This window comes from Schistocerca nitens, unplaced genomic scaffold (assembly GCF_023898315.1).
Source record: "Schistocerca nitens isolate TAMUIC-IGC-003100 unplaced genomic scaffold, iqSchNite1.1 HiC_scaffold_250, whole genome shotgun sequence".
NCBI lineage: Eukaryota > Metazoa > Arthropoda > Insecta > Orthoptera > Acrididae > Schistocerca > Schistocerca nitens.
The window spans coordinates 207,283-233,442 of record NW_026045791.1 but is presented as its reverse complement, the minus strand read 5'-3'; the positions used below and the strand labels follow the sequence as shown (position 1 = coordinate 233,442).

Below are 26,160 nucleotides of genomic sequence, written 5' to 3'. Positions count from 1 at the left end.
AACAACTTTGGCCCTTGTCGGTACTTGGGCGGGAGAGCGCATGGGGACACAGGGTACTGTTGGCAGTTTTACTTCCTATTTTTCTTTCTCCTTTGTTTTCGGAGCTACAGCCCGGTTCGGTCAGGGAGACGCCACCGTGAAATGAACGGGCGTGCTGTGTGTACATCGCCCCGCCTCTCCTTACCTCTCTCAGTCGTTTCTCGTGCTTGTCGTTTTGATATAGGCCGATTGGAGAGCGTCAGCTCTCGCGTCAGCTGAGCAAAGTCGAGACAAGTCGAGACAGTCGAGACACACTATAGGCTGGTCTGCAGCGAGTAAGAGGGGGAAAAAACATTAAGTTAAGGGCGCGTGGCGAAAGTACTCATACGTGACATTAAAAAGCCTGTTGCGGTGGCCGGGAATCGAACCCGGACCAACTGCTTGGAAGGCAACTATGCTGACCATTACACCACCACCGCACAAGCGAGCGCCCCGACGCCGCGCTGTGTCGGCTTCCCGCCTGTCGGCAGCGGCCGAAGGTGATCGTACCTGGCAGGCGCATTTCGAGGTAGGCTAGGGGAGCACATCCAGGCGCGTTCGGACAGCGTATCCGCGCACATTTCGCATCCTTGGCAAGAGTCGGCGCCGGCGACGCAAGAGTACGCAGAGGACCGCGTTCTGGCGGCATTTTTAAGCAGTACAGTGCAGGATTCAGCGTCTGCAGCATCTTCTCGACAGAATGCTACGGCGCTTGACGGCAGTCCCACTTTCCCTTGAGACATCTGCTCGGGAAGCAGCGTGCAGTTACTACCGGCCCGAGCATCGGTGGTTCAGTGGTAGAATGCTCGCCTGCCACGCGGGCGGCCCGGGTTCGATTCCCGGCCGATGCATCATTTTGCTTTTCCCACGATAATGCTGCCGTGTGGCTTGCGCGCTTGAGATGCACGATCCACATGAATGTATAGCAGGATTCCCTTGAGAAGAACCGAGAACGCAGCACTCGCGGGTCCCCACTAGGACGCTCGCATGGTGTTCTACAGACTAGCGTCGGCCTGGCCTCGCAAGTTGCTGTGTCCAGGTGCCTCCGAGGCACTGAACGTTAACGACAAGGAGTGCTGCCTATCGTTTGCAAATCTGCAGCAACACCGCAATCAACTGGGCTGGCAATGCACGTGTAGCAACAGAACACGTTATCCAGGAAGTACAGTGTCTTTACGTCTAACATTGGGTGTGGTACTTACCCAGTTTCCAGGACAAGCTCTTCACCTGTGCCTCGGTAGCGCAGTAGGCAGCGCGTAAGTCTCATAATCTTAAGGTCGTGAGTTCGATCCTCACCCGGGGCATTTAATTTTCTGTGACTGATGGTGATGCTGTTGCTAGGGCACCAACTTATTTCTTGTTTTTTATCCACAACGTTTTCAACGCTTCAGCGGGAAAATGTTTACTCCCTGTTATTGCTACTTACAGCTTCCCTTTTCCTCTTCTCCTAGCACAGCATGAAGCCAAAAACATTGCTCTGAGACGTTTGAGGTGCGCGCCTTGCCAGTCAGTATGCGCAAAGACGCTCGCAAAGAGAGAAGGGCGCCGACGCGGGACACGACACGAAATGCTACAAGCGACCGTCCGATCCGCCGCAGGAACGCCCGCATCCGGTGTGGTCTAGTGGCTAGGATACCTGGCTTTCACCCAGGAGGCCCGGGTTCGATTCCCGGTACCGGAACGGAACTTTTTCCACACGAATCGTGACAAGTTTGAGCTGTCCGAGCTGCCGTTTCCCGTCCTGCTCGCAATATATCTACTGTTTCGTGACCGTCAGCAGAGTATAGACGAGGGAAGCAGACATCCGACGACCATAGAAATGGTGTACGGCTTCATGCCATACGTTTGCAGCGTAGGGCTGAGCGAGTGCAACTGTCGAGGCCCGTTAGCTCAGTTGGTTAGAGCGTCGTGCTAATAACGCGAAGGTCGTGGGTTCGATCCCCCCACGGGCCACAACGCTTTTACTACCACGAAAAGGCAGCGCCGATTTCAGCTGGCGAGTGTGATGACCAAAACATCATCACCCTGCGTGGAAGTTGACAGAGGATCCGAACCCGACTTGTCGGGAAGCGCTACAGCATTCACTCGGCAATGGCCATAATATGTTGAATACACTGGTTCTCAACCGATAAAGAGAAGATGAAAGGAAATGTCCGATTGCCGATGCGTAACAACTTTGGCCCTTGTCGGTACTTGGGCGGGAGAGCGCATGGGGACACAGGGTACTGTTGGCAGTTTTACTTCCTATTTTTCTTTCTCCTTTGTTTTCGGAGCTACAGCCCGATTCGGTCAGGGAGACGCCACCGTGAAATGAACGGGCGTGCTGTGTGTACATCGCCTCGCCTCTCCTTACCTCTCTCAGTCGTTTCTCGTGCTTGTCGTTTTGATATAGGCCGATTGGAGAGCGTCAGCTCTCGCGTCAGCTGAGCAAAGTCGAGACAAGTCGAGACAGTCGAGACACACTATAGGCTGGTCTGCAGCGAGTAAGAGGGGGAAAAAACATTAAGTTAAGGGCGCGTGGCGAAAGTACTCATACGTGACATTAAAAAGCCTGTTGCGGTGGCCGGGAATCGAACCCGGACCAACTGCTTGGAAGGCAACTATGCTGACCATTACACCACCACCGCACAAGCGAGCGCCCCGACGCCGCGCTGTGTCGGCTTCCCGCCTGTCGGCAGCGGCCGAAGGTGATCGTACCTGGCAGGCGCATTTCGAGGTAGGCTAGGGGAGCACATCCAGGCGCGTTCGGACAGCGTATCCGCGCACATTTCGCATCCTTGGCAAGAGTCGGCGCCGGCGACGCAAGAGTACGCAGAGGACCGCGTTCTGGCGGCATTTTTAAGCAGTACAGTGCAGGATTCAGCGTCTGCAGCATCTTCTCGACAGAATGCTACGGCGCTTGACGGCAGTCCCACTTTCCCTTGAGACATCTGCTCGGGAAGCAGCGTGCAGTTACTACCGGCCCGAGCATCGGTGGTTCAGTGGTAGAATGCTCGCCTGCCACGCGGGCGGCCCGGGTTCGATTCCCGGCCGATGCATCATTTTGCTTTTCCCACGATAATGCTGCCGTGTGGCTTGCGCGCTTGAGATGCACGATCCACATGAATGTATAGCAGGATTCCCTTGAGAAGAACCGAGAACGCAGCACTCGCGGGTCCCCACTAGGACGCTCGCATGGTGTTCTACAGACTAGCGTCGGCCTGGCCTCGCAAGTTGCTGTGTCCAGGTGCCTCCGAGGCACTGAACGTTAACGACAAGGAGTGCTGCCTATCGTTTGCAAATCTGCAGCAACACCGCAATCAACTGGGCTGGCAATGCACGTGTAGCAACAGAACACGTTATCCAGGAAGTACAGTGTCTTTACGTCTAACATTGGGTGTGGTACTTACCCAGTTTCCAGGACAAGCTCTTCACCTGTGCCTCGGTAGCGCAGTAGGCAGCGCGTAAGTCTCATAATCTTAAGGTCGTGAGTTCGATCCTCACCCGGGGCATTTAATTTTCTGTGACTGATGGTGATGCTGTTGCTAGGGCACCAACTTATTTCTTGTTTTTTATCCACAACGTTTTCAACGCTTCAGCGGGAAAATGTTTACTCCCTGTTATTGCTACTTACAGCTTCCCTTTTCCTCTTCTCCTAGCACAGCATGAAGCCAAAAACATTGCTCTGAGACGTTTGAGGTGCGCGCCTTGCCAGTCAGTATGCGCAAAGACGCTCGCAAAGAGAGAAGGGCGCCGACGCGGGACACGACACGAAATGCTACAAGCGACCGTCCGATCCGCCGCAGGAACGCCCGCATCCGGTGTGGTCTAGTGGCTAGGATACCTGGCTTTCACCCAGGAGGCCCGGGTTCGATTCCCGGTACCGGAACGGAACTTTTTCCACACGAATCGTGACAAGTTTGAGCTGTCCGAGCTGCCGTTTCCCGTCCTGCTCGCAATATATCTACTGTTTCGTGACCGTCAGCAGAGTATAGACGAGGGAAGCAGACATCCGACGACCATAGAAATGGTGTACGGCTTCATGCCATACGTTTGCAGCGTAGGGCTGAGCGAGTGCAACTGTCGAGGCCCGTTAGCTCAGTTGGTTAGAGCGTCGTGCTAATAACGCGAAGGTCGTGGGTTCGATCCCCCCACGGGCCACAACGCTTTTACTACCACGAAAAGGCAGCGCCGATTTCAGCTGGCGAGTGTGATGACCAAAACATCATCACCCTGCGTGGAAGTTGACAGAGGATCCGAACCCGACTTGTCGGGAAGCGCTACAGCATTCACTCGGCAATGGCCATAATATGTTGAATACACTGGTTCTCAACCGATAAAGAGAAGATGAAAGGAAATGTCCGATTGCCGATGCGTAACAACTTTGGCCCTTGTCGGTACTTGGGCGGGAGAGCGCATGGGGACACAGGGTACTGTTGGCAGTTTTACTTCCTATTTTTCTTTCTCCTTTGTTTTCGGAGCTACAGCCCGATTCGGTCAGGGAGACGCCACCGTGAAATGAACGGGCGTGCTGTGTGTACATCGCCTCGCCTCTCCTTACCTCTCTCAGTCGTTTCTCGTGCTTGTCGTTTTGATATAGGCCGATTGGAGAGCGTCAGCTCTCGCGTCAGCTGAGCAAAGTCGAGACAAGTCGAGACAGTCGAGACACACTATAGGCTGGTCTGCAGCGAGTAAGAGGGGGAAAAAACATTAAGTTAAGGGCGCGTGGCGAAAGTACTCATACGTGACATTAAAAAGCCTGTTGCGGTGGCCGGGAATCGAACCCGGACCAACTGCTTGGAAGGCAACTATGCTGACCATTACACCACCACCGCACAAGCGAGCGCCCCGACGCCGCGCTGTGTCGGCTTCCCGCCTGTCGGCAGCGGCCGAAGGTGATCGTACCTGGCAGGCGCATTTCGAGGTAGGCTAGGGGAGCACATCCAGGCGCGTTCGGACAGCGTATCCGCGCACATTTCGCATCCTTGGCAAGAGTCGGCGCCGGCGACGCAAGAGTACGCAGAGGACCGCGTTCTGGCGGCATTTTTAAGCAGTACAGTGCAGGATTCAGCGTCTGCAGCATCTTCTCGACAGAATGCTACGGCGCTTGACGGCAGTCCCACTTTCCCTTGAGACATCTGCTCGGGAAGCAGCGTGCAGTTACTACCGGCCCGAGCATCGGTGGTTCAGTGGTAGAATGCTCGCCTGCCACGCGGGCGGCCCGGGTTCGATTCCCGGCCGATGCATCATTTTGCTTTTCCCACGATAATGCTGCCGTGTGGCTTGCGCGCTTGAGATGCACGATCCACATGAATGTATAGCAGGATTCCCTTGAGAAGAACCGAGAACGCAGCACTCGCGGGTCCCCACTAGGACGCTCGCATGGTGTTCTACAGACTAGCGTCGGCCTGGCCTCGCAAGTTGCTGTGTCCAGGTGCCTCCGAGGCACTGAACGTTAACGACAAGGAGTGCTGCCTATCGTTTGCAAATCTGCAGCAACACCGCAATCAACTGGGCTGGCAATGCACGTGTAGCAACAGAACACGTTATCCAGGAAGTACAGTGTCTTTACGTCTAACATTGGGTGTGGTACTTACCCAGTTTCCAGGACAAGCTCTTCACCTGTGCCTCGGTAGCGCAGTAGGCAGCGCGTAAGTCTCATAATCTTAAGGTCGTGAGTTCGATCCTCACCCGGGGCATTTAATTTTCTGTGACTGATGGTGATGCTGTTGCTAGGGCACCAACTTATTTCTTGTTTTTTATCCACAACGTTTTCAACGCTTCAGCGGGAAAATGTTTACTCCCTGTTATTGCTACTTACAGCTTCCCTTTTCCTCTTCTCCTAGCACAGCATGAAGCCAAAAACATTGCTCTGAGACGTTTGAGGTGCGCGCCTTGCCAGTCAGTATGCGCAAAGACGCTCGCAAAGAGAGAAGGGCGCCGACGCGGGACACGACACGAAATGCTACAAGCGACCGTCCGATCCGCCGCAGGAACGCCCGCATCCGGTGTGGTCTAGTGGCTAGGATACCTGGCTTTCACCCAGGAGGCCCGGGTTCGATTCCCGGTACCGGAACGGAACTTTTTCCACACGAATCGTGACAAGTTTGAGCTGTCCGAGCTGCCGTTTCCCGTCCTGCTCGCAATATATCTACTGTTTCGTGACCGTCAGCAGAGTATAGACGAGGGAAGCAGACATCCGACGACCATAGAAATGGTGTACGGCTTCATGCCATACGTTTGCAGCGTAGGGCTGAGCGAGTGCAACTGTCGAGGCCCGTTAGCTCAGTTGGTTAGAGCGTCGTGCTAATAACGCGAAGGTCGTGGGTTCGATCCCCCCACGGGCCACAACGCTTTTACTACCACGAAAAGGCAGCGCCGATTTCAGCTGGCGAGTGTGATGACCAAAACATCATCACCCTGCGTGGAAGTTGACAGAGGATCCGAACCCGACTTGTCGGGAAGCGCTACAGCATTCACTCGGCAATGGCCATAATATGTTGAATACACTGGTTCTCAACCGATAAAGAGAAGATGAAAGGAAATGTCCGATTGCCGATGCGTAACAACTTTGGCCCTTGTCGGTACTTGGGCGGGAGAGCGCATGGGGACACAGGGTACTGTTGGCAGTTTTACTTCCTATTTTTCTTTCTCCTTTGTTTTCGGAGCTACAGCCCGATTCGGTCAGGGAGACGCCACCGTGAAATGAACGGGCGTGCTGTGTGTACATCGCCTCGCCTCTCCTTACCTCTCTCAGTCGTTTCTCGTGCTTGTCGTTTTGATATAGGCCGATTGGAGAGCGTCAGCTCTCGCGTCAGCTGAGCAAAGTCGAGACAAGTCGAGACAGTCGAGACACACTATAGGCTGGTCTGCAGCGAGTAAGAGGGGGAAAAAACATTAAGTTAAGGGCGCGTGGCGAAAGTACTCATACGTGACATTAAAAAGCCTGTTGCGGTGGCCGGGAATCGAACCCGGACCAACTGCTTGGAAGGCAACTATGCTGACCATTACACCACCACCGCACAAGCGAGCGCCCCGACGCCGCGCTGTGTCGGCTTCCCGCCTGTCGGCAGCGGCCGAAGGTGATCGTACCTGGCAGGCGCATTTCGAGGTAGGCTAGGGGAGCACATCCAGGCGCGTTCGGACAGCGTATCCGCGCACATTTCGCATCCTTGGCAAGAGTCGGCGCCGGCGACGCAAGAGTACGCAGAGGACCGCGTTCTGGCGGCATTTTTAAGCAGTACAGTGCAGGATTCAGCGTCTGCAGCATCTTCTCGACAGAATGCTACGGCGCTTGACGGCAGTCCCACTTTCCCTTGAGACATCTGCTCGGGAAGCAGCGTGCAGTTACTACCGGCCCGAGCATCGGTGGTTCAGTGGCAGAGTGCTCGCCTGCCACGCGGGCGGCCCGGGTTCGATTCCCGGCCGATGCATCATTTTGCTTTTCCCACGATAATGCTGCCGTGTGGCTTGCGCGCTTGAGATGCACGATCCACATGAATGTATAGCTGGATTCCCTTGAGAAGAACCGAGAACGCAGCACTCGCGGGTCCCCACTAGGACGCTCGCATGGTGTTCTACAGACTAGCGTCGGCCTGGCCTCACAAGTTGCTGTGTCCAGGTGCCTCCGAGGCACTGAACGTTAACGACAAGGAGTGCTGCCTATCGTTTGCAAAAGCTGCAGCAACACCGCAATCAACTGGGCTGGCAATGCACGTGTAGCAACAGAACACGTTATCCAGGAAGTACAGTGTCTTTACGTCTAACATTGGGTGTGGTACTTAGCCAGTTTCCAGGACAAGCGCTTCACCTGTGCCTCGGTAGCGCAGTAGGCAGCGCGTAAGTCTCATAATCTTAAGGTCGTGAGTTCGATCCTCACCCGGGGCATTTAATTTTCTGTGACTGATGGTGATGCTGTTGCTAGGGCACCAACTTATTTCTTGTTTGTTATCCACAACGTTTTCAACGCTTCAGCGGGAAAATGTTTACTCCCTGTTATTGCTACTTACAGCTTCCCTTTTCCTCTTCTCCTAGCACAGCATGAAGCCAAAAACATTGCTCTGAGACGTTTGAGGTGCGCGCCTTGCCAGTCAGTATGCGCAAAGACGCTCGCAAAGAGAGAAGGGCGCCGACGCGGGACACGACACGAAATGCTACAAGCGACCGTCCGATCCGCGTCAGGAACGCCCACATCCGGTGTGGTCTAGTGGCTAGGATACCTGGCTTTCACCCAGGAGGCCCGGGTTCGATTCCCGGTACCGGAACGGAACTTTTTCCACACGAATCGTGACAAGTTTGAGCTGTCCGAGCTGCCGTTTCCTGTCCTGCTCGCAATATATCTACTGTTTCGTGACCGTCAGCAGAGTATAGACGAGGGAAGCAGACATCCGACGACCATAGAAATGGTGTACGGCTTCATGCCATACGTTTGCAGCGTAGGGCTGAGCGAGCGCAACTGTCGAGGCCCGTTAGCTCAGTTGGTTAGAGCGTCGTGCTAATAACGCGAAGGTCGTGGGTTCGATCCCCCCACGGGCCACAACGCTTTTACTACCACGAAAAGGCAGCGCCGATTTCAGCTGGCGAGTGTGATGACCAAAAGATCATCACCCTGCGTGGAAGTTGACAGAGGATCCGAACCCGACTTGTCGGGAAGCGCTACAGCATTCACTCGGCAATGGCCATAATACGTTGAATACACTGGTTCTCAACCGATAAAGAGAAGATGAAAGGAAATGTCCGATTGCCGATGCGTAACAACTTTGGCCCTTGTCGGTACTTGGGCGGGAGAGCGCATGGGGACACAGGGTACTGTTGGCAGTTTTACTTCCTATTTTTCTTTCTCCTTTGTTTTCGGAGCTACAGCCCGATTCGGTCAGGGAGACGCCACCGTGAAATGAACGGGCGTGCTGTGTGTACATCGCCTCGCCTCTCCTTACCTCTCTCAGTCGTTTCTCGTGCTTGTCGTTTTGATATAGGCCGATTGGAGAGCGTCAGCTCTCGCGTCAGCTGAGCAAAGTCGAGACAAGTCGAGACAGTCGAGACACACTATAGGCTGGTCTGCAGCGAGTAAGAGGGGGAAAAAACATTAAGTTAAGGGCGCGTGGCGAAAGTACTCATACGTGACATTAAAAAGCCTGTTGCGGTGGCCGGGAATCGAACCCGGACCAACTGCTTGGAAGGCAACTATGCTGACCATTACACCACCACCGCACAAGCGAGCGCCCCGACGCCGCGCTGTGTCGGCTTCCCGCCTGTCGGCAGCGGCCGAAGGTGATCGTACCTGGCAGGCGCATTTCGAGGTAGGCTAGGGGAGCACATCCAGGCGCGTTCGGACAGCGTATCCGCGCACATTTCGCATCCTTGGCAAGAGTCGGCGCCGGCGACGCAAGAGTACGCAGAGGACCGCGTTCTGGCGGCATTTTTAAGCAGTACAGTGCAGGATTCAGCGTCTGCAGCATCTTCTCGACAGAATGCTACGGCGCTTGACGGCAGTCCCACTTTCCCTTGAGACATCTGCTCGGGAAGCAGCGTGCAGTTACTACCGGCCCGAGCATCGGTGGTTCAGTGGTAGAATGCTCGCCTGCCACGCGGGCGGCCCGGGTTCGATTCCCGGCCGATGCATCATTTTGCTTTTCCCACGATAATGCTGCCGTGTGGCTTGCGCGCTTGAGATGCACGATCCACATGAATGTATAGCAGGATTCCCTTGAGAAGAACCGAGAACGCAGCACTCGCGGGTCCCCACTAGGACGCTCGCATGGTGTTCTACAGACTAGCGTCGGCCTGGCCTCGCAAGTTGCTGTGTCCAGGTGCCTCCGAGGCACTGAACGTTAACGACAAGGAGTGCTGCCTATCGTTTGCAAATCTGCAGCAACACCGCAATCAACTGGGCTGGCAATGCACGTGTAGCAACAGAACACGTTATCCAGGAAGTACAGTGTCTTTACGTCTAACATTGGGTGTGGTACTTACCCAGTTTCCAGGACAAGCTCTTCACCTGTGCCTCGGTAGCGCAGTAGGCAGCGCGTAAGTCTCATAATCTTAAGGTCGTGAGTTCGATCCTCACCCGGGGCATTTAATTTTCTGTGACTGATGGTGATGCTGTTGCTAGGGCACCAACTTATTTCTTGTTTTTTATCCACAACGTTTTCAACGCTTCAGCGGGAAAATGTTTACTCCCTGTTATTGCTACTTACAGCTTCCCTTTTCCTCTTCTCCTAGCACAGCATGAAGCCAAAAACATTGCTCTGAGACGTTTGAGGTGCGCGCCTTGCCAGTCAGTATGCGCAAAGACGCTCGCAAAGAGAGAAGGGCGCCGACGCGGGACACGACACGAAATGCTACAAGCGACCGTCCGATCCGCCGCAGGAACGCCCGCATCCGGTGTGGTCTAGTGGCTAGGATACCTGGCTTTCACCCAGGAGGCCCGGGTTCGATTCCCGGTACCGGAACGGAACTTTTTCCACACGAATCGTGACAAGTTTGAGCTGTCCGAGCTGCCGTTTCCCGTCCTGCTCGCAATATATCTACTGTTTCGTGACCGTCAGCAGAGTATAGACGAGGGAAGCAGACATCCGACGACCATAGAAATGGTGTACGGCTTCATGCCATACGTTTGCAGCGTAGGGCTGAGCGAGTGCAACTGTCGAGGCCCGTTAGCTCAGTTGGTTAGAGCGTCGTGCTAATAACGCGAAGGTCGTGGGTTCGATCCCCCCACGGGCCACAACGCTTTTACTACCACGAAAAGGCAGCGCCGATTTCAGCTGGCGAGTGTGATGACCAAAACATCATCACCCTGCGTGGAAGTTGACAGAGGATCCGAACCCGACTTGTCGGGAAGCGCTACAGCATTCACTCGGCAATGGCCATAATATGTTGAATACACTGGTTCTCAACCGATAAAGAGAAGATGAAAGGAAATGTCCGATTGCCGATGCGTAACAACTTTGGCCCTTGTCGGTACTTGGGCGGGAGAGCGCATGGGGACACAGGGTACTGTTGGCAGTTTTACTTCCTATTTTTCTTTCTCCTTTGTTTTCGGAGCTACAGCCCGATTCGGTCAGGGAGACGCCACCGTGAAATGAACGGGCGTGCTGTGTGTACATCGCCTCGCCTCTCCTTACCTCTCTCAGTCGTTTCTCGTGCTTGTCGTTTTGATATAGGCCGATTGGAGAGCGTCAGCTCTCGCGTCAGCTGAGCAAAGTCGAGACAAGTCGAGACAGTCGAGACACACTATAGGCTGGTCTGCAGCGAGTAAGAGGGGGAAAAAACATTAAGTTAAGGGCGCGTGGCGAAAGTACTCATACGTGACATTAAAAAGCCTGTTGCGGTGGCCGGGAATCGAACCCGGACCAACTGCTTGGAAGGCAACTATGCTGACCATTACACCACCACCGCACAAGCGAGCGCCCCGACGCCGCGCTGTGTCGGCTTCCCGCCTGTCGGCAGCGGCCGAAGGTGATCGTACCTGGCAGGCGCATTTCGAGGTAGGCTAGGGGAGCACATCCAGGCGCGTTCGGACAGCGTATCCGCGCACATTTCGCATCCTTGGCAAGAGTCGGCGCCGGCGACGCAAGAGTACGCAGAGGACCGCGTTCTGGCGGCATTTTTAAGCAGTACAGTGCAGGATTCAGCGTCTGCAGCATCTTCTCGACAGAATGCTACGGCGCTTGACGGCAGTCCCACTTTCCCTTGAGACATCTGCTCGGGAAGCAGCGTGCAGTTACTACCGGCCCGAGCATCGGTGGTTCAGTGGCAGAGTGCTCGCCTGCCACGCGGGCGGCCCGGGTTCGATTCCCGGCCGATGCATCATTTTGCTTTTCCCACGATAATGCTGCCGTGTGGCTTGCGCGCTTGAGATGCACGATCCACATGAATGTATAGCTGGATTCCCTTGAGAAGAACCGAGAACGCAGCACTCGCGGGTCCCCACTAGGACGCTCGCATGGTGTTCTACAGACTAGCGTCGGCCTGGCCTCACAAGTTGCTGTGTCCAGGTGCCTCCGAGGCACTGAACGTTAACGACAAGGAGTGCTGCCTATCGTTTGCAAAAGCTGCAGCAACACCGCAATCAACTGGGCTGGCAATGCACGTGTAGCAACAGAACACGTTATCCAGGAAGTACAGTGTCTTTACGTCTAACATTGGGTGTGGTACTTAGCCAGTTTCCAGGACAAGCGCTTCACCTGTGCCTCGGTAGCGCAGTAGGCAGCGCGTAAGTCTCATAATCTTAAGGTCGTGAGTTCGATCCTCACCCGGGGCATTTAATTTTCTGTGACTGATGGTGATGCTGTTGCTAGGGCACCAACTTATTTCTTGTTTGTTATCCACAACGTTTTCAACGCTTCAGCGGGAAAATGTTTACTCCCTGTTATTGCTACTTACAGCTTCCCTTTTCCTCTTCTCCTAGCACAGCATGAAGCCAAAAACATTGCTCTGAGACGTTTGAGGTGCGCGCCTTGCCAGTCAGTATGCGCAAAGACGCTCGCAAAGAGAGAAGGGCGCCGACGCGGGACACGACACGAAATGCTACAAGCGACCGTCCGATCCGCGTCAGGAACGCCCACATCCGGTGTGGTCTAGTGGCTAGGATACCTGGCTTTCACCCAGGAGGCCCGGGTTCGATTCCCGGTACCGGAACGGAACTTTTTCCACACGAATCGTGACAAGTTTGAGCTGTCCGAGCTGCCGTTTCCTGTCCTGCTCGCAATATATCTACTGTTTCGTGACCGTCAGCAGAGTATAGACGAGGGAAGCAGACATCCGACGACCATAGAAATGGTGTACGGCTTCATGCCATACGTTTGCAGCGTAGGGCTGAGCGAGCGCAACTGTCGAGGCCCGTTAGCTCAGTTGGTTAGAGCGTCGTGCTAATAACGCGAAGGTCGTGGGTTCGATCCCCCCACGGGCCACAACGCTTTTACTACCACGAAAAGGCAGCGCCGATTTCAGCTGGCGAGTGTGATGACCAAAAGATCATCACCCTGCGTGGAAGTTGACAGAGGATCCGAACCCGACTTGTCGGGAAGCGCTACAGCATTCACTCGGCAATGGCCATAATACGTTGAATACACTGGTTCTCAACCGATAAAGAGAAGATGAAAGGAAATGTCCGATTGCCGATGCGTAACAACTTTGGCCCTTGTCGGTACTTGGGCGGGAGAGCGCATGGGGACACAGGGTACTGTTGGCAGTTTTACTTCCTATTTTTCTTTCTCCTTTGTTTTCGGAGCTACAGCCCGGTTCGGTCAGGGAGACGCCACCGTGAAATGAACGGGCGTGCTGTGTGTACATCGCCCCGCCTCTCCTTACCTCTCTCAGTCGTTTCTCGTGCTTGTCGTTTTGATATAGGCCGATTGGAGAGCGTCAGCTCTCGCGTCAGCTGAGCAAAGTCGAGACAAGTCGAGACAGTCGAGACACACTATAGGCTGGTCTGCAGCGAGTAAGAGGGGGAAAAAACATTAAGTTAAGGGCGCGTGGCGAAAGTACTCATACGTGACATTAAAAAGCCTGTTGCGGTGGCCGGGAATCGAACCCGGACCAACTGCTTGGAAGGCAACTATGCTGACCATTACACCACCACCGCACAAGCGAGCGCCCCGACGCCGCGCTGTGTCGGCTTCCCGCCTGTCGGCAGCGGCCGAAGGTGATCGTACCTGGCAGGCGCATTTCGAGGTAGGCTAGGGGAGCACATCCAGGCGCGTTCGGACAGCGTATCCGCGCACATTTCGCATCCTTGGCAAGAGTCGGCGCCGGCGACGCAAGAGTACGCAGAGGACCGCGTTCTGGCGGCATTTTTAAGCAGTACAGTGCAGGATTCAGCGTCTGCAGCATCTTCTCGACAGAATGCTACGGCGCTTGACGGCAGTCCCACTTTCCCTTGAGACATCTGCTCGGGAAGCAGCGTGCAGTTACTACCGGCCCGAGCATCGGTGGTTCAGTGGTAGAATGCTCGCCTGCCACGCGGGCGGCCCGGGTTCGATTCCCGGCCGATGCATCATTTTGCTTTTCCCACGATAATGCTGCCGTGTGGCTTGCGCGCTTGAGATGCACGATCCACATGAATGTATAGCAGGATTCCCTTGAGAAGAACCGAGAACGCAGCACTCGCGGGTCCCCACTAGGACGCTCGCATGGTGTTCTACAGACTAGCGTCGGCCTGGCCTCGCAAGTTGCTGTGTCCAGGTGCCTCCGAGGCACTGAACGTTAACGACAAGGAGTGCTGCCTATCGTTTGCAAATCTGCAGCAACACCGCAATCAACTGGGCTGGCAATGCACGTGTAGCAACAGAACACGTTATCCAGGAAGTACAGTGTCTTTACGTCTAACATTGGGTGTGGTACTTACCCAGTTTCCAGGACAAGCGCTTCACCTGTGCCTCGGTAGCGCAGTAGGCAGCGCGTAAGTCTCATAATCTTAAGGTCGTGAGTTCGATCCTCACCCGGGGCATTTAATTTTCTGTGACTGATGGTGATGCTGTTGCTAGGGCACCAACTTATTTCTTGTTTTTTATCCACAACGTTTTCAACGCTTCAGCGGGAAAATGTTTACTCCCTGTTATTGCTACTTACAGCTTCCCTTTTCCTCTTCTCCTAGCACAGCATGAAGCCAAAAACATTGCTCTGAGACGTTTGAGGTGCGCGCCTTGCCAGTCAGTATGCGCAAAGACGCTCGCAAATAGAGAAGGGCGCCGACGCGGGACACGACACGAAATGCTACAAGCGACCGTCCGATCCGCCGCAGGAACGCCCGCATCCGGTGTGGTCTAGTGGCTAGGATACCTGGCTTTCACCCAGGAGGCCCGGGTTCGATTCCCGGTACCGGAACGGAACTTTTTCCACACGAATCGTGACAAGTTTGAGCTGTCCGAGCTGCCGTTTCCCGTCCTGCTCGCAATATATCTACTGTTTCGTGACCGTCAGCAGAGTATAGACGAGGGAAGCAGACATCCGACGACCATAGAAATGGTGTACGGCTTCATGCCATACGTTTGCAGCGTAGGGCTGAGCGAGTGCAACTGTCGAGGCCCGTTAGCTCAGTTGGTTAGAGCGTCGTGCTAATAACGCGAAGGTCGTGGGTTCGATCCCCCCACGGGCCACAACGCTTTTACTACCACGAAAAGGCAGCGCCGATTTCAGCTGGCGAGTGTGATGACCAAAACATCATCACCCTGCGTGGAAGTTGACAGAGGATCCGAACCCGACTTGTCGGGAAGCGCTACAGCATTCACTCGGCAATGGCCATAATATGTTGAATACACTGGTTCTCAACCGATAAAGAGAAGATGAAAGGAAATGTCCGATTGCCGATGCGTAACAACTTTGGCCCTTGTCGGTACTTGGGCGGGAGAGCGCATGGGGACACAGGGTACTGTTGGCAGTTTTACTTCCTATTTTTCTTTCTCCTTTGTTTTCGGAGCTACAGCCCGATTCGGTCAGGGAGACGCCACCGTGAAATGAACGGGCGTGCTGTGTGTACATCGCCTCGCCTCTCCTTACCTCTCTCAGTCGTTTCTCGTGCTTGTCGTTTTGATATAGGCCGATTGGAGAGCGTCAGCTCTCGCGTCAGCTGAGCAAAGTCGAGACAAGTCGAGACAGTCGAGACACACTATAGGCTGGTCTGCAGCGAGTAAGAGGGGGAAAAAACATTAAGTTAAGGGCGCGTGGCGAAAGTACTCATACGTGACATTAAAAAGCCTGTTGCGGTGGCCGGGAATCGAACCCGGACCAACTGCTTGGAAGGCAACTATGCTGACCATTACACCACCACCGCACAAGCGAGCGCCCCGACGCCGCGCTGTGTCGGCTTCCCGCCTGTCGGCAGCGGCCGAAGGTGATCGTACCTGGCAGGCGCATTTCGAGGTAGGCTAGGGGAGCACATCCAGGCGCGTTCGGACAGCGTATCCGCGCACATTTCGCATCCTTGGCAAGAGTCGGCGCCGGCGACGCAAGAGTACGCAGAGGACCGCGTTCTGGCGGCATTTTTAAGCAGTACAGTGCAGGATTCAGCGTCTGCAGCATCTTCTCGACAGAATGCTACGGCGCTTGACGGCAGTCCCACTTTCCCTTGAGACATCTGCTCGGGAAGCAGCGTGCAGTTACTACCGGCCCGAGCATCGGTGGTTCAGTGGCAGAGTGCTCGCCTGCCACGCGGGCGGCCCGGGTTCGATTCCCGGCCGATGCATCATTTTGCTTTTCCCACGATAATGCTGCCGTGTGGCTTGCGCGCTTGAGATGCACGATCCACATGAATGTATAGCTGGATTCCCTTGAGAAGAACCGAGAACGCAGCACTCGCGGGTCCCCACTAGGACGCTCGCATGGTGTTCTACAGACTAGCGTCGGCCTGGCCTCACAAGTTGCTGTGTCCAGGTGCCTCCGAGGCACTGAACGTTAACGACAAGGAGTGCTGCCTATCGTTTGCAAAAGCTGCAGCAACACCGCAATCAACTGGGCTGGCAATGCACGTGTAGCAACAGAACACGTTATCCAGGAAGTACAGTGTCTTTACGTCTAACATTGGGTGTGGTACTTAGCCAGTTTCCAGGACAAGCGCTTCACCTGTGCCTCGGTAGCGCAGTAGGCAGCGCGTAAGTCTCATAATCTTAAGGTCGTGAGTTCGATCCTCACCCGGGGCATTTAATTTTCTGTGACTGATGGTGATGCTGTTGCTAGGGCACCAACTTATTTCTTGTTTGTTATCCACAACGTTTTCAACGCTTCAGCGGGAAAATGTTTACTCCCTGTTATTGCTACTTACAGCTTCCCTTTTCCTCTTCTCCTAGCACAGCATGAAGCCAAAAACATTGCTCTGAGACGTTTGAGGTGCGCGCCTTGCCAGTCAGTATGCGCAAAGACGCTCGCAAAGAGAGAAGGGCGCCGACGCGGGACACGACACGAAATGCTACAAGCGACCGTCCGATCCGCGTCAGGAACGCCCACATCCGGTGTGGTCTAGTGGCTAGGATACCTGGCTTTCACCCAGGAGGCCCGGGTTCGATTCCCGGTACCGGAACGGAACTTTTTCCACACGAATCGTGACAAGTTTGAGCTGTCCGAGCTGCCGTTTCCTGTCCTGCTCGCAATATATCTACTGTTTCGTGACCGTCAGCAGAGTATAGACGAGGGAAGCAGACATCCGACGACCATAGAAATGGTGTACGGCTTCATGCCATACGTTTGCAGCGTAGGGCTGAGCGAGCGCAACTGTCGAGGCCCGTTAGCTCAGTTGGTTAGAGCGTCGTGCTAATAACGCGAAGGTCGTGGGTTCGATCCCCCCACGGGCCACAACGCTTTTACTACCACGAAAAGGCAGCGCCGATTTCAGCTGGCGAGTGTGATGACCAAAAGATCATCACCCTGCGTGGAAGTTGACAGAGGATCCGAACCCGACTTGTCGGGAAGCGCTACAGCATTCACTCGGCAATGGCCATAATACGTTGAATACACTGGTTCTCAACCGATAAAGAGAAGATGAAAGGAAATGTCCGATTGCCGATGCGTAACAACTTTGGCCCTTGTCGGTACTTGGGCGGGAGAGCGCATGGGGACACAGGGTACTGTTGGCAGTTTTACTTCCTATTTTTCTTTCTCCTTTGTTTTCGGAGCTACAGCCCGGTTCGGTCAGGGAGACGCCACCGTGAAATGAACGGGCGTGCTGTGTGTACATCGCCCCGCCTCTCCTTACCTCTCTCAGTCGTTTCTCGTGCTTGTCGTTTTGATATAGGCCGATTGGAGAGCGTCAGCTCTCGCGTCAGCTGAGCAAAGTCGAGACAAGTCGAGACAGTCGAGACACACTATAGGCTGGTCTGCAGCGAGTAAGAGGGGGAAAAAACATTAAGTTAAGGGCGCGTGGCGAAAGTACTCATACGTGACATTAAAAAGCCTGTTGCGGTGGCCGGGAATCGAACCCGGACCAACTGCTTGGAAGGCAACTATGCTGACCATTACACCACCACCGCACAAGCGAGCGCCCCGACGCCGCGCTGTGTCGGCTTCCCGCCTGTCGGCAGCGGCCGAAGGTGATCGTACCTGGCAGGCGCATTTCGAGGTAGGCTAGGGGAGCACATCCAGGCGCGTTCGGACAGCGTATCCGCGCACATTTCGCATCCTTGGCAAGAGTCGGCGCCGGCGACGCAAGAGTACGCAGAGGACCGCGTTCTGGCGGCATTTTTAAGCAGTACAGTGCAGGATTCAGCGTCTGCAGCATCTTCTCGACAGAATGCTACGGCGCTTGACGGCAGTCCCACTTTCCCTTGAGACATCTGCTCGGGAAGCAGCGTGCAGTTACTACCGGCCCGAGCATCGGTGGTTCAGTGGTAGAATGCTCGCCTGCCACGCGGGCGGCCCGGGTTCGATTCCCGGCCGATGCATCATTTTGCTTTTCCCACGATAATGCTGCCGTGTGGCTTGCGCGCTTGAGATGCACGATCCACATGAATGTATAGCAGGATTCCCTTGAGAAGAACCGAGAACGCAGCACTCGCGGGTCCCCACTAGGACGCTCGCATGGTGTTCTACAGACTAGCGTCGGCCTGGCCTCGCAAGTTGCTGTGTCCAGGTGCCTCCGAGGCACTGAACGTTAACGACAAGGAGTGCTGCCTATCGTTTGCAAATCTGCAGCAACACCGCAATCAACTGGGCTGGCAATGCACGTGTAGCAACAGAACACGTTATCCAGGAAGTACAGTGTCTTTACGTCTAACATTGGGTGTGGTACTTACCCAGTTTCCAGGACAAGCGCTTCACCTGTGCCTCGGTAGCGCAGTAGGCAGCGCGTAAGTCTCATAATCTTAAGGTCGTGAGTTCGATCCTCACCCGGGGCATTTAATTTTCTGTGACTGATGGTGATGCTGTTGCTAGGGCACCAACTTATTTCTTGTTTTTTATCCACAACGTTTTCAACGCTTCAGCGGGAAAATGTTTACTCCCTGTTATTGCTACTTACAGCTTCCCTTTTCCTCTTCTCCTAGCACAGCATGAAGCCAAAAACATTGCTCTGAGACGTTTGAGGTGCGCGCCTTGCCAGTCAGTATGCGCAAAGACGCTCGCAAAGAGAGAAGGGCGCCGACGCGGGACACGACACGAAATGCTACAAGCGACCGTCCGATCCGCCGCAGGAACGCCCGCATCCGGTGTGGTCTAGTGGCTAGGATACCTGGCTTTCACCCAGGAGGCCCGGGTTCGATTCCCGGTACCGGAACGGAACTTTTTCCACACGAATCGTGACAAGTTTGAGCTGTCCGAGCTGCCGTTTCCCGTCCTGCTCGCAATATATCTACTGTTTCGTGACCGTCAGCAGAGTATAGACGAGGGAAGCAGACATCCGACGACCATAGAAATGGTGTACGGCTTCATGCCATACGTTTGCAGCGTAGGGCTGAGCGAGTGCAACTGTCGAGGCCCGTTAGCTCAGTTGGTTAGAGCGTCGTGCTAATAACGCGAAGGTCGTGGGTTCGATCCCCCCACGGGCCACAACGCTTTTACTACCACGAAAAGGCAGCGCCGATTTCAGCTGGCGAGTGTGATGACCAAAACATCATCACCCTGCGTGGAAGTTGACAGAGGATCCGAACCCGACTTGTCGGGAAGCGCTACAGCATTCACTCGGCAATGGCCATAATATGTTGAATACACTGGTTCTCAACCGATAAAGAGAAGATGAAAGGAAATGTCCGATTGCCGATGCGTAACAACTTTGGCCCTTGTCGGTACTTGGGCGGGAGAGCGCATGGGGACACAGGGTACTGTTGGCAGTTTTACTTCCTATTTTTCTTTCTCCTTTGTTTTCGGAGCTACAGCCCGATTCGGTCAGGGAGACGCCACCGTGAAATGAACGGGCGTGCTGTGTGTACATCGCCTCGCCTCTCCTTACCTCTCTCAGTCGTTTCTCGTGCTTGTCGTTTTGATATAGGCCGATTGGAGAGCGTCAGCTCTCGCGTCAGCTGAGCAAAGTCGAGACAAGTCGAGACAGTCGAGACACACTATAGGCTGGTCTGCAGCGAGTAAGAGGGGGAAAAAACATTAAGTTAAGGGCGCGTGGCGAAAGTACTCATACGTGACATTAAAAAGCCTGTTGCGGTGGCCGGGAATCGAACCCGGACCAACTGCTTGGAAGGCAACTATGCTGACCATTACACCACCACCGCACAAGCGAGCGCCCCGACGCCGCGCTGTGTCGGCTTCCCGCCTGTCGGCAGCGGCCGAAGGTGATCGTACCTGGCAGGCGCATTTCGAGGTAGGCTAGGGGAGCACATCCAGGCGCGTTCGGACAGCGTATCCGCGCACATTTCGCATCCTTGGCAAGAGTCGGCGCCGGCGACGCAAGAGTACGCAGAGGACCGCGTTCTGGCGGCATTTTTAAGCAGTACAGTGCAGGATTCAGCGTCTGCAGCATCTTCTCGACAGAATGCTACGGCGCTTGACGGCAGTCCCACTTTCCCTTGAGACATCTGCTCGGGAAGCAGCGTGCAGTTACTACCGGCCCGAGCATCGGTGGTTCAGTGGCAGAGTGCTCGCCTGCCACGCGGGCGGCCCGGGTTCGATTCCCGGCCGATGCATCATTTTGCTTTTCCCACGATAATGCTGCCGTGTGGCTTGCGCGCTTGAGATGCACGATCCACATGAATGTATAGCTGGATTCCCTTGAGAAGAACCGAGAACGCAGCACTCGCGGGTCCCCACTAGGACGCTCGCATGGTGTTCTACAGACTAGCGTCGGCCTGGCCTCACAAGTTGCTGTGTCCAGGTGCCTCCGAGGCACTGAACGTTAACGACAAGGAGTGCTGCCTATCGTTTGCAAAAGCTGCAGCAACACCGCAATCAACTGGGCTGGCAATGCACGTGTAGCAACAGAACACGTTATCCAGGAAGTACAGTGTCTTTACGTCTAACATTGGGTGTGGTACTTAGCCAGTTTCCAGGACAAGCGCTTCACCTGTGCCTCGGTAGCGCAGTAGGCAGCGCGTAAGTCTCATAATCTTAAGGTCGTGAGTTCGATCCTCACCCGGGGCATTTAATTTTCTGTGACTGATGGTGATGCTGTTGCTAGGGCACCAACTTATTTCTTGTTTGTTATCCACAACGTTTTCAACGCTTCAGCGGGAAAATGTTTACTCCCTGTTATTGCTACTTACAGCTTCCCTTTTCCTCTTCTCCTAGCACAGCATGAAGCCAAAAACATTGCTCTGAGACGTTTGAGGTGCGCGCCTTGCCAGTCAGTATGCGCAAAGACGCTCGCAAAGAGAGAAGGGCGCCGACGCGGGACACGACACGAAATGCTACAAGCGACCGTCCGATCCGCGTCAGGAACGCCCACATCCGGTGTGGTCTAGTGGCTAGGATACCTGGCTTTCACCCAGGAGGCCCGGGTTCGATTCCCGGTACCGGAACGGAACTTTTTCCACACGAATCGTGACAAGTTTGAGCTGTCCGAGCTGCCGTTTCCCGTCCTGCTCGCAATATATCTACTGTTTCGTGACCGTCAGCAGAGTATAGACGAGGGAAGCAGACATCCGACGACCATAGAAATGGTGTACGGCTTCATGCCATACGTTTGCAGCGTAGGGCTGAGCGAGCGCAACTGTCGAGGCCCGTTAGCTCAGTTGGTTAGAGCGTCGTGCTAATAACGCGAAGGTCGTGGGTTCGATCCCCCCACGGGCCACAACGCTTTTACTACCACGAAAAGGCAGCGCCGATTTCAGCTGGCGAGTGTGATGACCAAAACATCATCACCCTGCGTGGAAGTTGACAGAGGATCCGAACCCGACTTGTCGGGAAGCGCTACAGCATTCACTCGGCAATGGCCATAATATGTTGAATACACTGGTTCTCAACCGATAAAGAGAAGATGAAAGGATATGTCCGATTGCCGATGCGTAACAACTTTGGCCCTTGTCGGTACTTGGGCGGGAGAGCGCATGGGGACACAGGGTACTGTTGGCAGTTTTACTTCCTATTTTTCTTTCTCCTTTGTTTTCGGAGCTACAGCCCGATTCGGTCAGGGAGACGCCACCGTGAAATGAACGGGCGTGCTGTGTGTACATCGCCTCGCCTCTCCTTACCTCTCTCAGTCGTTTCTCGTGCTTGTCGTTTTGATATAGGCCGATTGGAGAGCGTCAGCTCTCGCGTCAGCTGAGCAAAGTCGAGACAAGTCGAGACAGTCGAGACACACTATAGGCTGGTCTGCAGCGAGTAAGAGGGGGAAAAAACATTAAGTTAAGGGCGCGTGGCGAAAGTACTCATACGTGACATTAAAAAGCCTGTTGCGGTGGCCGGGAATCGAACCCGGACCAACTGCTTGGAAGGCAACTATGCTGACCATTACACCACCACCGCACAAGCGAGCGCCCCGACGCCGCGCTGTGTCGGCTTCCCGCCTGTCGGCAGCGGCCGAAGGTGATCGTACCTGGCAGGCGCATTTCGAGGTAGGCTAGGGGAGCACATCCAGGCGCGTTCGGACAGCGTATCCGCGCACATTTCGCATCCTTGGCAAGAGTCGGCGCCGGCGACGCAAGAGTACGCAGAGGACCGCGTTCTGGCGGCATTTTTAAGCAGTACAGTGCAGGATTCAGCGTCTGCAGCATCTTCTCGACAGAATGCTACGGCGCTTGACGGCAGTCCCACTTTCCCTTGAGACATCTGCTCGGGAAGCAGCGTGCAGTTACTACCGGCCCGAGCATCGGTGGTTCAGTGGCAGAGTGCTCGCCTGCCACGCGGGCGGCCCGGGTTCGATTCCCGGCCGATGCATCATTTTGCTTTTCCCACGATAATGCTGCCGTGTGGCTTGCGCGCTTGAGATGCACGATCCACATGAATGTATAGCTGGATTCCCTTGAGAAGAACCGAGAACGCAGCACTCGCGGGTCCCCACTAGGACGCTCGCATGGTGTTCTACAGACTAGCGTCGGCCTGGCCTCACAAGTTGCTGTGTCCAGGTGCCTCCGAGGCACTGAACGTTAACGACAAGGAGTGCTGCCTATCGTTTGCAAAAGCTGCAGCAACACCGCAATCAACTGGGCTGGCAATGCACGTGTAGCAACAGAACACGTTATCCAGGAAGTACAGTGTCTTTACGTCTAACATTGGGTGTGGTACTTAGCCAGTTTCCAGGACAAGCGCTTCACCTGTGCCTCGGTAGCGCAGTAGGCAGCGCGTAAGTCTCATAATCTTAAGGTCGTGAGTTCGATCCTCACCCGGGGCATTTAATTTTCTGTGACTGATGGTGATGCTGTTGCTAGGGCACCAACTTATTTCTTGTTTGTTATCCACAACGTTTTCAACGCTTCAGCGGGAAAATGTTTACTCCCTGTTATTGCTACTTACAGCTTCCCTTTTCCTCTTCTCCTAGCACAGCATGAAGCCAAAAACATTGCTCTGAGACGTTTGAGGTGCGCGCCTTGCCAGTCAGTATGCGCAAAGACGCTCGCAAAGAGAGAAGGGCGCCGACGCGGGACACGACACGAAATGCTACAAGCGACCGTCCGATCCGCGTCAGGAACGCCCACATCCGGTGTGGTCTAGTGGCTAGGATACCTGGCTTTCACCCAGGAGGCCCGGGTTCGATTCCCGGTACCGGAACGGAACTTTTTCCACACGAATCGTGACAAGTTTGAGCTGTCCGAGCTGCCGTTTCCCGTCCTGCTCGCAATATATCTACTGTTTCGTGACCGTCAGCAGAGTATAGACGAGGGAAGCAGACATCCGACGACCATAGAAATGGTGTACGGCTTCATGCCATACGTTTGCAGCGTAGGGCTGAGCGAGCGCAACTGTCGAGGCCCGTTAGCTCAGTTGGTTAGAGCGTCGTGCTAATAACGCGAAGGTCGTGGGTTCGATCCCCCCACGGGCCACAACGCTTTTACTACCACGAAAAGGCAGCGCCGATTTCAGCTGGCGAGTGTGATGACCAAAACATCATCACCCTGCGTGGAAGTTGACAGAGGATCCGAACCCGACTTGTCGGGAAGCGCTACAGCATTCACTCGGCAATGGCCATAATATGTTGAATACACTGGTTCTCAACCGATAAAGAGAAGATGAAAGGAAATGTCCGATTGCCGATGCGTAACAACTTTGGCCCTTGTCGGTACTTGGGCGGGAGAGCGCATGGGGACACAGGGTACTGTTGGCAGTTTTACTTCCTATTTTTCTTTCTCCTTTGTTTTCGGAGCTACAGCCCGATTCGGTCAGGGAGACGCCACCGTGAAATGAACGGGCGTGCTGTGTGTACATCGCCTCGCCTCTCCTTACCTCTCTCAGTCGTTTCTCGTGCTTGTCGTTTTGATATAGGCCGATTGGAGAGCGTCAGCTCTCGCGTCAGCTGAGCAAAGTCGAGACAAGTCGAGACAGTCGAGACACACTATAGGCTGGTCTGCAGCGAGTAAGAGGGGGAAAAAACATTAAGTTAAGGGCGCGTGGCGAAAGTACTCATACGTGACATTAAAAAGCCTGTTGCGGTGGCCGGGAATCGAACCCGGACCAACTGCTTGGAAGGCAACTATGCTGACCATTACACCACCACCGCACAAGCGAGCGCCCCGACGCCGCGCTGTGTCGGCTTCCCGCCTGTCGGCAGCGGCCGAAGGTGATCGTACCTGGCAGGCGCATTTCGAGGTAGGCTAGGGGAGCACATCCAGGCGCGTTCGGACAGCGTATCCGCGCACATTTCGCATCCTTGGCAAGAGTCGGCGCCGGCGACGCAAGAGTACGCAGAGGACCGCGTTCTGGCGGCATTTTTAAGCAGTACAGTGCAGGATTCAGCGTCTGCAGCATCTTCTCGACAGAATGCTACGGCGCTTGACGGCAGTCCCACTTTCCCTTGAGACATCTGCTCGGGAAGCAGCGTGCAGTTACTACCGGCCCGAGCATCGGTGGTTCAGTGGCAGAGTGCTCGCCTGCCACGCGGGCGGCCCGGGTTCGATTCCCGGCCGATGCATCATTTTGCTTTTCCCACGATAATGCTGCCGTGTGGCTTGCGCGCTTGAGATGCACGATCCACATGAATGTATAGCAGGATTCCCTTGAGAAGAACCGAGAACGCAGCACTCGCGGGTCCCCACTAGGACGCTCGCATGGTGTTCTACAGACTAGCGTCGGCCTGGCCTCGCAAGTTGCTGTGTCCAGGTGCCTCCGAGGCACTGAACGTTAACGACAAGGAGTGCTGCCTATCGTTTGCAAATCTGCAGCAACACCGCAATCAACTGGGCTGGCAATGCACGTGTAGCAACAGAACACGTTATCCAGGAAGTACAGTGTCTTTACGTCTAACATTGGGTGTGGTACTTACCCAGTTTCCAGGACAAGCGCTTCACCTGTGCCTCGGTAGCGCAGTAGGCAGCGCGTAAGTCTCATAATCTTAAGGTCGTGAGTTCGATCCTCACCCGGGGCATTTAATTTTCTGTGACTGATGGTGATGCTGTTGCTAGGGCACCAACTTATTTCTTGTTTTTTATCCACAACGTTTTCAACGCTTCAGCGGGAAAATGTTTACTCCCTGTTATTGCTACTTACAGCTTCCCTTTTCCTGTTCTCCTAGCACAGCATGAAGCCAAAAACATTGCTCTGAGACGTTTGAGGTGCGCGCCTTGCCAGTCAGTATGCGCAAAGACGCTCGCAAAGAGAGAAGGGCGCCGACGCGGGACACGACACGAAATGCTACAAGCGACCGTCCGATCCGCCGCAGGAACGCCCGCATCCGGTGTGGTCTAGTGGCTAGGATACCTGGCTTTCACCCAGGAGGCCCGGGTTCGATTCCCGGTACCGGAACGGAACTTTTTCCACACGAATCGTGACAAGTTTGAGCTGTCCGAGCTGCCGTTTCCCGTCCTGCTCGCAATATATCTACTGTTTCGTGACCGTCAGCAGAGTATAGACGAGGGAAGCAGACATCCGACGACCATAGAAATGGTGTACGGCTTCATGCCATACGTTTGCAGCGTAGGGCTGAGCGAGCGCAACTGTCGAGGCCCGTTAGCTCAGTTGGTTAGAGCGTCGTGCTAATAACGCGAAGGTCGTGGGTTCGATCCCCCCACGGGCCACAACGCTTTTACTACCACGAAAAGGCAGCGCCGATTTCAGCTGGCGAGTGTGATGACCAAAACATCATCACCCTGCGTGGAAGTTGACAGAGGATCCGAACCCGACTTGTCGGGAAGCGCTACAGCA

The 26,160-nt window shown here is 54.7% G+C and overlaps 60 non-coding genes across 60 annotated transcripts; 48 read left to right on the top strand and 12 right to left on the bottom strand.

The window, feature by feature from the left end:
• Nucleotides 1-386: 386 nt before the first annotated feature.
• Nucleotides 387-458, bottom strand: Trnag-ucc (transfer RNA glycine (anticodon UCC)). Its single transcript has one exon. It is a non-coding gene; the product is annotated as a tRNA-Gly (tRNA).
• Nucleotides 459-798: 340 nt separating this feature from the next.
• Trnag-gcc (transfer RNA glycine (anticodon GCC)) lies at nt 799-869 on the top strand. The gene has a single exon. It is a non-coding gene; the product is annotated as a tRNA-Gly (tRNA).
• Nucleotides 870-1,249: 380 nt separating this feature from the next.
• Nucleotides 1,250-1,322, top strand: Trnam-cau (transfer RNA methionine (anticodon CAU)). The gene has a single exon. It is a non-coding gene; the product is annotated as a tRNA-Met (tRNA).
• Nucleotides 1,323-1,627: 305 nt separating this feature from the next.
• On the top strand, nt 1,628-1,699 carry Trnae-uuc (transfer RNA glutamic acid (anticodon UUC)). The gene has a single exon. It is a non-coding gene; the product is annotated as a tRNA-Glu (tRNA).
• A 198-nt stretch (nt 1,700-1,897) lies between these two features.
• On the top strand, nt 1,898-1,971 carry Trnai-aau (transfer RNA isoleucine (anticodon AAU)). Its single transcript has one exon. It is a non-coding gene; the product is annotated as a tRNA-Ile (tRNA).
• A 602-nt stretch (nt 1,972-2,573) lies between these two features.
• Trnag-ucc (transfer RNA glycine (anticodon UCC)) lies at nt 2,574-2,645 on the bottom strand. The gene has a single exon. It is a non-coding gene; the product is annotated as a tRNA-Gly (tRNA).
• A 340-nt stretch (nt 2,646-2,985) lies between these two features.
• Trnag-gcc (transfer RNA glycine (anticodon GCC)) lies at nt 2,986-3,056 on the top strand. Its single transcript has one exon. It is a non-coding gene; the product is annotated as a tRNA-Gly (tRNA).
• A 380-nt stretch (nt 3,057-3,436) lies between these two features.
• On the top strand, nt 3,437-3,509 carry Trnam-cau (transfer RNA methionine (anticodon CAU)). Its single transcript has one exon. It is a non-coding gene; the product is annotated as a tRNA-Met (tRNA).
• A 305-nt stretch (nt 3,510-3,814) lies between these two features.
• On the top strand, nt 3,815-3,886 carry Trnae-uuc (transfer RNA glutamic acid (anticodon UUC)). The gene has a single exon. It is a non-coding gene; the product is annotated as a tRNA-Glu (tRNA).
• Nucleotides 3,887-4,084: 198 nt separating this feature from the next.
• Trnai-aau (transfer RNA isoleucine (anticodon AAU)) lies at nt 4,085-4,158 on the top strand. The gene has a single exon. It is a non-coding gene; the product is annotated as a tRNA-Ile (tRNA).
• Nucleotides 4,159-4,760: 602 nt separating this feature from the next.
• Nucleotides 4,761-4,832, bottom strand: Trnag-ucc (transfer RNA glycine (anticodon UCC)). The gene has a single exon. It is a non-coding gene; the product is annotated as a tRNA-Gly (tRNA).
• Nucleotides 4,833-5,172: 340 nt separating this feature from the next.
• Nucleotides 5,173-5,243, top strand: Trnag-gcc (transfer RNA glycine (anticodon GCC)). Its single transcript has one exon. It is a non-coding gene; the product is annotated as a tRNA-Gly (tRNA).
• Nucleotides 5,244-5,623: 380 nt separating this feature from the next.
• Nucleotides 5,624-5,696, top strand: Trnam-cau (transfer RNA methionine (anticodon CAU)). The gene has a single exon. It is a non-coding gene; the product is annotated as a tRNA-Met (tRNA).
• Nucleotides 5,697-6,001: 305 nt separating this feature from the next.
• On the top strand, nt 6,002-6,073 carry Trnae-uuc (transfer RNA glutamic acid (anticodon UUC)). Its single transcript has one exon. It is a non-coding gene; the product is annotated as a tRNA-Glu (tRNA).
• A 198-nt stretch (nt 6,074-6,271) lies between these two features.
• Trnai-aau (transfer RNA isoleucine (anticodon AAU)) lies at nt 6,272-6,345 on the top strand. Its single transcript has one exon. It is a non-coding gene; the product is annotated as a tRNA-Ile (tRNA).
• A 602-nt stretch (nt 6,346-6,947) lies between these two features.
• Nucleotides 6,948-7,019, bottom strand: Trnag-ucc (transfer RNA glycine (anticodon UCC)). Its single transcript has one exon. It is a non-coding gene; the product is annotated as a tRNA-Gly (tRNA).
• Nucleotides 7,020-7,359: 340 nt separating this feature from the next.
• Trnag-gcc (transfer RNA glycine (anticodon GCC)) lies at nt 7,360-7,430 on the top strand. The gene has a single exon. It is a non-coding gene; the product is annotated as a tRNA-Gly (tRNA).
• Nucleotides 7,431-7,811: 381 nt separating this feature from the next.
• Trnam-cau (transfer RNA methionine (anticodon CAU)) lies at nt 7,812-7,884 on the top strand. The gene has a single exon. It is a non-coding gene; the product is annotated as a tRNA-Met (tRNA).
• A 305-nt stretch (nt 7,885-8,189) lies between these two features.
• Nucleotides 8,190-8,261, top strand: Trnae-uuc (transfer RNA glutamic acid (anticodon UUC)). Its single transcript has one exon. It is a non-coding gene; the product is annotated as a tRNA-Glu (tRNA).
• A 198-nt stretch (nt 8,262-8,459) lies between these two features.
• On the top strand, nt 8,460-8,533 carry Trnai-aau (transfer RNA isoleucine (anticodon AAU)). Its single transcript has one exon. It is a non-coding gene; the product is annotated as a tRNA-Ile (tRNA).
• Nucleotides 8,534-9,135: 602 nt separating this feature from the next.
• Trnag-ucc (transfer RNA glycine (anticodon UCC)) lies at nt 9,136-9,207 on the bottom strand. Its single transcript has one exon. It is a non-coding gene; the product is annotated as a tRNA-Gly (tRNA).
• Nucleotides 9,208-9,547: 340 nt separating this feature from the next.
• Trnag-gcc (transfer RNA glycine (anticodon GCC)) lies at nt 9,548-9,618 on the top strand. Its single transcript has one exon. It is a non-coding gene; the product is annotated as a tRNA-Gly (tRNA).
• A 380-nt stretch (nt 9,619-9,998) lies between these two features.
• On the top strand, nt 9,999-10,071 carry Trnam-cau (transfer RNA methionine (anticodon CAU)). The gene has a single exon. It is a non-coding gene; the product is annotated as a tRNA-Met (tRNA).
• A 305-nt stretch (nt 10,072-10,376) lies between these two features.
• Nucleotides 10,377-10,448, top strand: Trnae-uuc (transfer RNA glutamic acid (anticodon UUC)). Its single transcript has one exon. It is a non-coding gene; the product is annotated as a tRNA-Glu (tRNA).
• Nucleotides 10,449-10,646: 198 nt separating this feature from the next.
• Trnai-aau (transfer RNA isoleucine (anticodon AAU)) lies at nt 10,647-10,720 on the top strand. The gene has a single exon. It is a non-coding gene; the product is annotated as a tRNA-Ile (tRNA).
• A 602-nt stretch (nt 10,721-11,322) lies between these two features.
• Trnag-ucc (transfer RNA glycine (anticodon UCC)) lies at nt 11,323-11,394 on the bottom strand. The gene has a single exon. It is a non-coding gene; the product is annotated as a tRNA-Gly (tRNA).
• A 340-nt stretch (nt 11,395-11,734) lies between these two features.
• On the top strand, nt 11,735-11,805 carry Trnag-gcc (transfer RNA glycine (anticodon GCC)). The gene has a single exon. It is a non-coding gene; the product is annotated as a tRNA-Gly (tRNA).
• Nucleotides 11,806-12,186: 381 nt separating this feature from the next.
• Trnam-cau (transfer RNA methionine (anticodon CAU)) lies at nt 12,187-12,259 on the top strand. Its single transcript has one exon. It is a non-coding gene; the product is annotated as a tRNA-Met (tRNA).
• Nucleotides 12,260-12,564: 305 nt separating this feature from the next.
• Trnae-uuc (transfer RNA glutamic acid (anticodon UUC)) lies at nt 12,565-12,636 on the top strand. Its single transcript has one exon. It is a non-coding gene; the product is annotated as a tRNA-Glu (tRNA).
• Nucleotides 12,637-12,834: 198 nt separating this feature from the next.
• On the top strand, nt 12,835-12,908 carry Trnai-aau (transfer RNA isoleucine (anticodon AAU)). Its single transcript has one exon. It is a non-coding gene; the product is annotated as a tRNA-Ile (tRNA).
• A 602-nt stretch (nt 12,909-13,510) lies between these two features.
• Nucleotides 13,511-13,582, bottom strand: Trnag-ucc (transfer RNA glycine (anticodon UCC)). The gene has a single exon. It is a non-coding gene; the product is annotated as a tRNA-Gly (tRNA).
• Nucleotides 13,583-13,922: 340 nt separating this feature from the next.
• On the top strand, nt 13,923-13,993 carry Trnag-gcc (transfer RNA glycine (anticodon GCC)). The gene has a single exon. It is a non-coding gene; the product is annotated as a tRNA-Gly (tRNA).
• A 380-nt stretch (nt 13,994-14,373) lies between these two features.
• Nucleotides 14,374-14,446, top strand: Trnam-cau (transfer RNA methionine (anticodon CAU)). The gene has a single exon. It is a non-coding gene; the product is annotated as a tRNA-Met (tRNA).
• Nucleotides 14,447-14,751: 305 nt separating this feature from the next.
• On the top strand, nt 14,752-14,823 carry Trnae-uuc (transfer RNA glutamic acid (anticodon UUC)). The gene has a single exon. It is a non-coding gene; the product is annotated as a tRNA-Glu (tRNA).
• A 198-nt stretch (nt 14,824-15,021) lies between these two features.
• Nucleotides 15,022-15,095, top strand: Trnai-aau (transfer RNA isoleucine (anticodon AAU)). Its single transcript has one exon. It is a non-coding gene; the product is annotated as a tRNA-Ile (tRNA).
• Nucleotides 15,096-15,697: 602 nt separating this feature from the next.
• Nucleotides 15,698-15,769, bottom strand: Trnag-ucc (transfer RNA glycine (anticodon UCC)). Its single transcript has one exon. It is a non-coding gene; the product is annotated as a tRNA-Gly (tRNA).
• Nucleotides 15,770-16,109: 340 nt separating this feature from the next.
• On the top strand, nt 16,110-16,180 carry Trnag-gcc (transfer RNA glycine (anticodon GCC)). Its single transcript has one exon. It is a non-coding gene; the product is annotated as a tRNA-Gly (tRNA).
• A 381-nt stretch (nt 16,181-16,561) lies between these two features.
• On the top strand, nt 16,562-16,634 carry Trnam-cau (transfer RNA methionine (anticodon CAU)). Its single transcript has one exon. It is a non-coding gene; the product is annotated as a tRNA-Met (tRNA).
• Nucleotides 16,635-16,939: 305 nt separating this feature from the next.
• Trnae-uuc (transfer RNA glutamic acid (anticodon UUC)) lies at nt 16,940-17,011 on the top strand. Its single transcript has one exon. It is a non-coding gene; the product is annotated as a tRNA-Glu (tRNA).
• A 198-nt stretch (nt 17,012-17,209) lies between these two features.
• Nucleotides 17,210-17,283, top strand: Trnai-aau (transfer RNA isoleucine (anticodon AAU)). Its single transcript has one exon. It is a non-coding gene; the product is annotated as a tRNA-Ile (tRNA).
• Nucleotides 17,284-17,885: 602 nt separating this feature from the next.
• On the bottom strand, nt 17,886-17,957 carry Trnag-ucc (transfer RNA glycine (anticodon UCC)). The gene has a single exon. It is a non-coding gene; the product is annotated as a tRNA-Gly (tRNA).
• Nucleotides 17,958-18,297: 340 nt separating this feature from the next.
• Trnag-gcc (transfer RNA glycine (anticodon GCC)) lies at nt 18,298-18,368 on the top strand. Its single transcript has one exon. It is a non-coding gene; the product is annotated as a tRNA-Gly (tRNA).
• A 380-nt stretch (nt 18,369-18,748) lies between these two features.
• Trnam-cau (transfer RNA methionine (anticodon CAU)) lies at nt 18,749-18,821 on the top strand. Its single transcript has one exon. It is a non-coding gene; the product is annotated as a tRNA-Met (tRNA).
• Nucleotides 18,822-19,126: 305 nt separating this feature from the next.
• On the top strand, nt 19,127-19,198 carry Trnae-uuc (transfer RNA glutamic acid (anticodon UUC)). The gene has a single exon. It is a non-coding gene; the product is annotated as a tRNA-Glu (tRNA).
• Nucleotides 19,199-19,396: 198 nt separating this feature from the next.
• Trnai-aau (transfer RNA isoleucine (anticodon AAU)) lies at nt 19,397-19,470 on the top strand. Its single transcript has one exon. It is a non-coding gene; the product is annotated as a tRNA-Ile (tRNA).
• A 602-nt stretch (nt 19,471-20,072) lies between these two features.
• On the bottom strand, nt 20,073-20,144 carry Trnag-ucc (transfer RNA glycine (anticodon UCC)). Its single transcript has one exon. It is a non-coding gene; the product is annotated as a tRNA-Gly (tRNA).
• A 340-nt stretch (nt 20,145-20,484) lies between these two features.
• On the top strand, nt 20,485-20,555 carry Trnag-gcc (transfer RNA glycine (anticodon GCC)). Its single transcript has one exon. It is a non-coding gene; the product is annotated as a tRNA-Gly (tRNA).
• Nucleotides 20,556-20,936: 381 nt separating this feature from the next.
• Nucleotides 20,937-21,009, top strand: Trnam-cau (transfer RNA methionine (anticodon CAU)). Its single transcript has one exon. It is a non-coding gene; the product is annotated as a tRNA-Met (tRNA).
• Nucleotides 21,010-21,314: 305 nt separating this feature from the next.
• On the top strand, nt 21,315-21,386 carry Trnae-uuc (transfer RNA glutamic acid (anticodon UUC)). The gene has a single exon. It is a non-coding gene; the product is annotated as a tRNA-Glu (tRNA).
• Nucleotides 21,387-21,584: 198 nt separating this feature from the next.
• Trnai-aau (transfer RNA isoleucine (anticodon AAU)) lies at nt 21,585-21,658 on the top strand. Its single transcript has one exon. It is a non-coding gene; the product is annotated as a tRNA-Ile (tRNA).
• A 602-nt stretch (nt 21,659-22,260) lies between these two features.
• Nucleotides 22,261-22,332, bottom strand: Trnag-ucc (transfer RNA glycine (anticodon UCC)). The gene has a single exon. It is a non-coding gene; the product is annotated as a tRNA-Gly (tRNA).
• A 340-nt stretch (nt 22,333-22,672) lies between these two features.
• Trnag-gcc (transfer RNA glycine (anticodon GCC)) lies at nt 22,673-22,743 on the top strand. Its single transcript has one exon. It is a non-coding gene; the product is annotated as a tRNA-Gly (tRNA).
• Nucleotides 22,744-23,124: 381 nt separating this feature from the next.
• On the top strand, nt 23,125-23,197 carry Trnam-cau (transfer RNA methionine (anticodon CAU)). Its single transcript has one exon. It is a non-coding gene; the product is annotated as a tRNA-Met (tRNA).
• A 305-nt stretch (nt 23,198-23,502) lies between these two features.
• On the top strand, nt 23,503-23,574 carry Trnae-uuc (transfer RNA glutamic acid (anticodon UUC)). Its single transcript has one exon. It is a non-coding gene; the product is annotated as a tRNA-Glu (tRNA).
• A 198-nt stretch (nt 23,575-23,772) lies between these two features.
• Trnai-aau (transfer RNA isoleucine (anticodon AAU)) lies at nt 23,773-23,846 on the top strand. Its single transcript has one exon. It is a non-coding gene; the product is annotated as a tRNA-Ile (tRNA).
• Nucleotides 23,847-24,448: 602 nt separating this feature from the next.
• On the bottom strand, nt 24,449-24,520 carry Trnag-ucc (transfer RNA glycine (anticodon UCC)). The gene has a single exon. It is a non-coding gene; the product is annotated as a tRNA-Gly (tRNA).
• Nucleotides 24,521-24,860: 340 nt separating this feature from the next.
• Nucleotides 24,861-24,931, top strand: Trnag-gcc (transfer RNA glycine (anticodon GCC)). The gene has a single exon. It is a non-coding gene; the product is annotated as a tRNA-Gly (tRNA).
• Nucleotides 24,932-25,311: 380 nt separating this feature from the next.
• Trnam-cau (transfer RNA methionine (anticodon CAU)) lies at nt 25,312-25,384 on the top strand. The gene has a single exon. It is a non-coding gene; the product is annotated as a tRNA-Met (tRNA).
• Nucleotides 25,385-25,689: 305 nt separating this feature from the next.
• On the top strand, nt 25,690-25,761 carry Trnae-uuc (transfer RNA glutamic acid (anticodon UUC)). The gene has a single exon. It is a non-coding gene; the product is annotated as a tRNA-Glu (tRNA).
• A 198-nt stretch (nt 25,762-25,959) lies between these two features.
• Trnai-aau (transfer RNA isoleucine (anticodon AAU)) lies at nt 25,960-26,033 on the top strand. The gene has a single exon. It is a non-coding gene; the product is annotated as a tRNA-Ile (tRNA).
• Nucleotides 26,034-26,160: the final 127 nt, after the last annotated feature.